This window comes from Phodopus roborovskii, unplaced genomic scaffold (assembly GCF_943737965.1).
Source record: "Phodopus roborovskii unplaced genomic scaffold, PHOROB, whole genome shotgun sequence".
NCBI classification, from domain to species: Eukaryota; Metazoa; Chordata; class Mammalia; order Rodentia; family Cricetidae; genus Phodopus; species Phodopus roborovskii.
In genome coordinates, this window is record NW_026126611.1 from 5,912,548 (window position 1) to 5,918,578 (window position 6,031).

Genomic DNA, 6,031 nt, shown 5'->3' on the forward strand with positions numbered 1-6,031 from the left:
ACAGCACACAACCCAGATACAGCAGTGCACACCTGTAATCCCTGCAGCCAGGGATCAGGAATTCAAGGTCATTCTTGGCTACACGGCCAAGTCTGGGCTACATGAGCTCTTGTCTCAAAAGTTCATAAAGGACCGCCACTTTGCAGGGATAGCAGGTCACCGTTAAGTAGCCTTGAGCCGAACCAATGATTCACTTAGATCAAGTGGCCAAAGCCAGGGAGGAGGCCTCTGTGATTACATCTCAGAGGATTGGCTACCCCACCTGCAGCAAGGAGGTAAGAACAGAGGGCCAAGAGATAGTGATGGGTGAGCAACTGAGACCCTCAGCTCTCAGCCCTCAACCACAGGAGCCAGATCCTGCCAGCAGTCGGGCAGGCTCAGAGCCTCATCTCTCCTTAAAGGTGCACATGCTTAAAAATTCAGTCTCTTCAAACGTCCATGCTGAGGTCCAGGGCCTGTGCTGACTCGGGAGAACACTGACTGTAAAGGGAGCTACTTCTGCAGGCACATCAAGGACCGAACCTCACCGTTAAAAAGGGGACGCAGAAGGCTTCTGAGAGTTCCCACCCCTACCCCTCACCACTTTGCCCCCCAAAAAGTAACAGCCTAGGCAGGAAGCCATCGAAGAGAACTCTTAAACACTGTGATAAGGATGCTGAAGTGTAGCCCTCCACGGTGAGAGAAGGCTCTGGCAGGGGGGGCAGACTCCGTTTTCTTTAGTGGGCCGACCTCTGAAGTTTGACCACGCTCCCGTGAGTATATGGGCGACGCAACTGGACTTGTTTTTTTGTTTGTTCATTTGTTTGTTTGTTTCTTTTTGCGGAGGGTCACAAGGGTTGGAGGGCACAAACCTGGGAGGACTAGGAAGTATGATCAGGATTCGTGACATCAAGTACCAAAGTAATCAATAAAATCACATTAAACGCTAACTATCCAGTCTCCTTTAAAATCCAGTGTCTCTCAAGTGTGGGCTCCTATAAAATAAAATAAAAAAAAAATAAGTTAAATACTTTCTTCTTTCAAGAGGGAAGAACTAAAGAGTGAACAAAGCAAAATCGAACACTACCTGCAAATAACTCAACATCCCATGTCTGGGATCCACTCACTGTATTCCAGGCTCCTCCAAGGGGCCTGGGTGTCTTCTCCAGCCCCGCCCTCTGCAGCATACACAGCTGTCTTCTGGGCTCCGGCTGCCTCCACTCCCCTGCTGCTGTTCTTGGTGGTCACCCCGTGGTCCTGGCATCTCCAAAGCGCTGGGGTCTTCTGACGCAACTGGTCTTCATGGTGCCAAGAAGCCTCAGCTGCTCTCCAGACCCCTTCATACCAACAAAGCCTGAACCACCTGGGTGACTCTTAGATTACCGAGTTTAGCTGCCAGCACCAGGTATAACCTTGGCCACATCAGGAACACAGCTGACTCTAAGGAAGCACCTCCCAGAAGATTTCACCACAGTGGCCTCTTCTTAAATTACTTCTTAGCTTCAGCTGGCCAGCATCAGTTTTCCCAGTAAAATAAAGGTTTTACTTTAGTGGCTCTGGTCTCTTGTTAATCACAGCCTATCCTTCAACGCCAGCTAACCACAGCTACAAAGGACCTGGTAGAGTCTCTGCTTCCCTTGGAACCTTCACGAGCCAGGCTTCATTGTCTGCAACACACACACACACACACACACACACACACACACACACACACACACACACACCCCTACCTTCTAAGCTCCTACAAACAAGCCCAATGAGCTCTCAACACTCAATGGCTTTTCTATTCAAAAGTTCCAAAAGTCTCCTGAAGTCCTCCCCAAAACCTGGCCAGGTCTGTCACAGCAATACCCCACCATCCTGGTACCAACTTATCTTAGTTAGGGTTACTATCACTGTGATGAAACACCGTAATCAAAAGAAAAGCTAGGAGGAGAGGAGGCCTTATTCTTCCGCATCCATAGTCCATCACCGAAGGAGTCAGCACAGGAACTCAAGCAGGGCAGGAACCTGGAGGCAGGAGCTGATGCAGAGGCCATGGAGGGTGCTGCTTACTGACTTGCTCATCACGGCTCGCTCAGCCTGGGTCTTATAGGACCCAGGACCACCAGCCAGGGGCGGCCCCACCCACAATGGACTGAGCCCTCTGACATCAATCATTAGTAAGGAAACTATGGCTTGCCTGCAGGCTGAAATTACAGAGGCATTTCCTCAGTTGGCTGTAGCCTGCATCAAGTTGACATAAAACCAGCCAGCACACATCGCTCAAATTATGTCATTTACAAGATTGAAAGACTGACTAAACCTTGGGGCTGGGGATGAACTTCAGTGTGTAGAGGGTTTGCCAAGCAAGCATGGGGTCCTGGGTTTGATGCCCAGCACCTCAGGAATCAACGATAGGCACTCACGCCTGTAATCCCAGGACTGAGGAGGTGGAGGCAGGATGATCAGAAGTTCAAGGTCACCTTCCACTCACCATGCATTCGAGGCCAGCCTGAGACTTTGTCTCAAAATGAGAAAACATTAAACGAAGCTTAAAATATAAGTGAAATTTTATAATTGTCTGTCTGTGCATATGTATGTACATATATAACACACATGTACACATACATTTTGGGCTCTACAAGGGCACGTGACAGAAGCAGGGCCCGTGGTAGTTTAAGTGAGAAATGTCACTGAAGGGTCATGCGTGTGAATACTTGGTCACAGAGCTTTAGCTGCACAGGTTCTTGACCCCAGGCCCCGTCCTACTGTCCCTGTCTGAGGAGGCCTCTCTCCTGAGTGGTACTAGCTCAGGTTTGGGCCATGCCCTTTCTTGGGCTTCAGGGCAGTCACCTCCAAGCCGCATACTTTCCATTACCTTTGGCCTCACTCGCTGCTCTCATCCTATTTGTGGAACAACACACAGATCATCGCTAATAGCCATGCCGTGGCCTCAGCCAAAGCCACGCTGCCCCGGAAGCTTCCTCCATCAGAGAAATTAGAGCATCGCTCTCCACGCCAGCCTCATGCCGGTGCTCAGAACATGGGTAGAACGCAGCCAGATTCCTCCACGAAGTATCACAGCAGTGGCCTCTGGATGGGCTGCTAACACAGTCCTGGTTCCCCTCTGAAACCTCATGCGCCGGCCTCCACCGCCTGCACTGAAGCCTTCCACCCTCCAACTAGAAAGCAACTACACACAAAAGCTGCTGCCCATGGCCCAGCGCCAGGCTGGCAGCCATACCCAGGAGTGTTGTCTACATGGCAACGGGTTTGGAGGCTTTAAAAAAAATAAAAAAGCACGCTTAAGGAAGCCTTCCTCCATGGGTGGAGGTAGCCACCGCACGTGGCGGCTGTTTGTGAGTCTCTTTGAGGAGGCACCGAGAAGCCATTGCCTGAAGCTGTAAAGGTGGAGCTCGGGTTGTTGTTGACGATGACAAAGTCACGAGACATGAGCCAGCCAGAGCCCAAGGGAGGTGTATGCTGCAGGCCCCGTAGGGAGGAGCCAGAGAAGCCCCTGAAACCCAAGTCCCAGGCAGCAGGCTCAGATGTACAGGACTTGGACATTTTTATATTTTGGCCCTTTTGGTTTTTTTTTTTTTTTTTTTTTTTTTTTTGGTTTGGTTTGCGTTGGTCCAACCTTTGCACTGTGACCCACTTCTCTCTAGTGGGAATATATATCCATGCCATCATCTATTGGAAGTATGTGATTTGTTGCTGGGAAACCCCCCCCCCTATTTTATAGGGGATCACTATTAAGAAATTGGCCAAAGTCTCAGAAATGGCTTTGAACTTTTGAAGTGTTGAGACTGTTAATGACTATGGGGACTTTTGAAGTCGACTTGTATTTTGAACTGTGATACGACCATGAACCCATGGGTGTCAGAGGCTAAACACGGCGGTGGCCTAAATGAGGAGTTCCATGGGGCGCGTATTCAAACCCTCATTTCCCTGCTGATGGTGGTGCTGTTTGGGGGTGACAGGACTTCTCAGAGGTGGAGCATTGCTGGAGAGAGGGTGTCACTGGGGATGGGATTTAAAGGTCTATGGTCTCAACCTACTTCCTGTGTGCTTGCTCATGTGCTCGCTCTGTCTCCCCCTCTCTCCCTCTCTCAAAAGGACTTTATCTCTTCGCAACCATACGCCAAAATAAACCCTCTAGCTTCCTTAGGTGACTTCTGGTCACGGTATTCTACCACGGCAACAGAGAAGTGATACAGATCACACAGACAGACAGACAGACACACACACACAGGAACAAAGGGCCCCACAGACTGGGTCTCCTTCTTGCCCAGGTATCCACTGAGTGCCAATGCCCCTCCCCCCTCACCATCTCCCTCTTCATGAGAAGAGCTCAGCCAATGGGCTCTGCTGGAAGGGTCGAGCTCATCCTGGGAGAAGGGAGGAAGGCAGGAGGACAGGGAAGTAGGCATGAGGGATAGGGAAGGAGAGAGGAAGAGGGAAGGAGGGTGCATCATCAAAGTCCCACCCCGAAGAAAGGCCAAGTGATTAATTCTGAGTAGGATACCTGTCTTTTCTGAGCCCCCAAGATGTTCCTGTCCCTGAGAGGTGCCTGCATATGCCCGTGGAGCAGCCAGGGTCAAAGGTCCCACTTGGAGCACACACCACAAGAGAACAGAAACCCTCACCATCCCCACAACCCCTTCCACCACACTGGGCTCCATGCCCACCTAGGACATTTCCATACATATTAGTTGTCCTAGTCCCGAGAGGCGCTGTGCCCCTTCTACTCTGCGGGCTCAGCCCTTCTTCTGTGTGGACCATGGGTTCTTTCTCTTGTGGTTCTCTTTATGTTGACCCAGGCCCATGGTTCCAGTAGTCCACATTCAAATGTCCAGCTATCCAAGGCAGCTTAAATCGCAAGACTCCTTCCTGAGAGGGACCCATGCTCTGATGAATTCCCAGGGTGACCCCATGTTGTAGATGAGAATCCAGAGCCAGAAGGGCACATGCTATGGTTTGGATGTATTCTCCTGCCAACGTTCAGATCAAGTCTTAACTGTTAGTGCGATGACACTGAGATAGGGCAGGACCTTGAGGTCAGTGGGTGCTGGCTCTCCGCCCTCACGAAGGAATCAAGGCCATAGCTCGCAACCCTTTACAGCTCTGCATGTTGAGGTGACTACCAACCATAAAATTGTTGCTGCTGTTTCAGAACTGTACTTTTGCTGTTATGGATCGTAGCGTAAATATGTTTCCACAGGATCTTAGGTGACCCCTGCGCAAGGATCACTTGACCCACCCCCGCCCCCCGCCCAAGGGGTCTCGATGCACACGTTGAGAATCACTGGGTTAAGGTAATTCCCAAGAGACCGGCTTGGTTACTCCACAGCATCTAACATCCTGTCCCTCCTCACGTGTGAACACTGCCTCTTCTTTCTGCCGTGAGTGGGCAGCACCGGTCACACCAGCTCGATATTCTTGAACTTTTCAGCCTCTACTGTGACTTCAAATTAACTTGTTTTCCTTGGAAATTACTAGTCTCTGGTGTTCTGTTATATGCAAACAAAGTAAGATCACAGGTCACCTGCCCTGAGCGAGGTCATGTCTCAATCAATCAATCAATTCCCCCGGACACCAGCGAGCCATTTTCCAAAACAGTCTATGCATCAGCTCAACTCACCTAATGTCCACCTAGACACACATTCCACGTGGGTGCTTTCCGCCTGTAGGAAATGCACCCCAAGAGCTGGTGCCTCCTGGAGCCAACGGAGGGATGGGCTTGAAGCTGCTGCAGGGTCGAGAACAGGGACTGGAGTCACCTGGAGGGAGAAGCGAGGATAGAGGAGTCTGGGTCCTATGAAGCACTGGCTTCCTAGGGTCTTCGAGATGTGACCTTCCTGGGCCAGCCTCTAGTCCTGCCGAAAGGACGGTGGTAGGATGTGGGGGCACCTACACAAGAGTCAGGAATGACTCAGCAGGAAATGGCAAACGGGCTTCACTCCGGGCCTGCCCAGTGGTCCCCAGGGTGTGGAGCAGCTCCCCTTTGGCCTGTCATTTCTTTCCACACTGAGACGCTTGACCCTCCCAGGGCTGCGTGCAAAGGCAA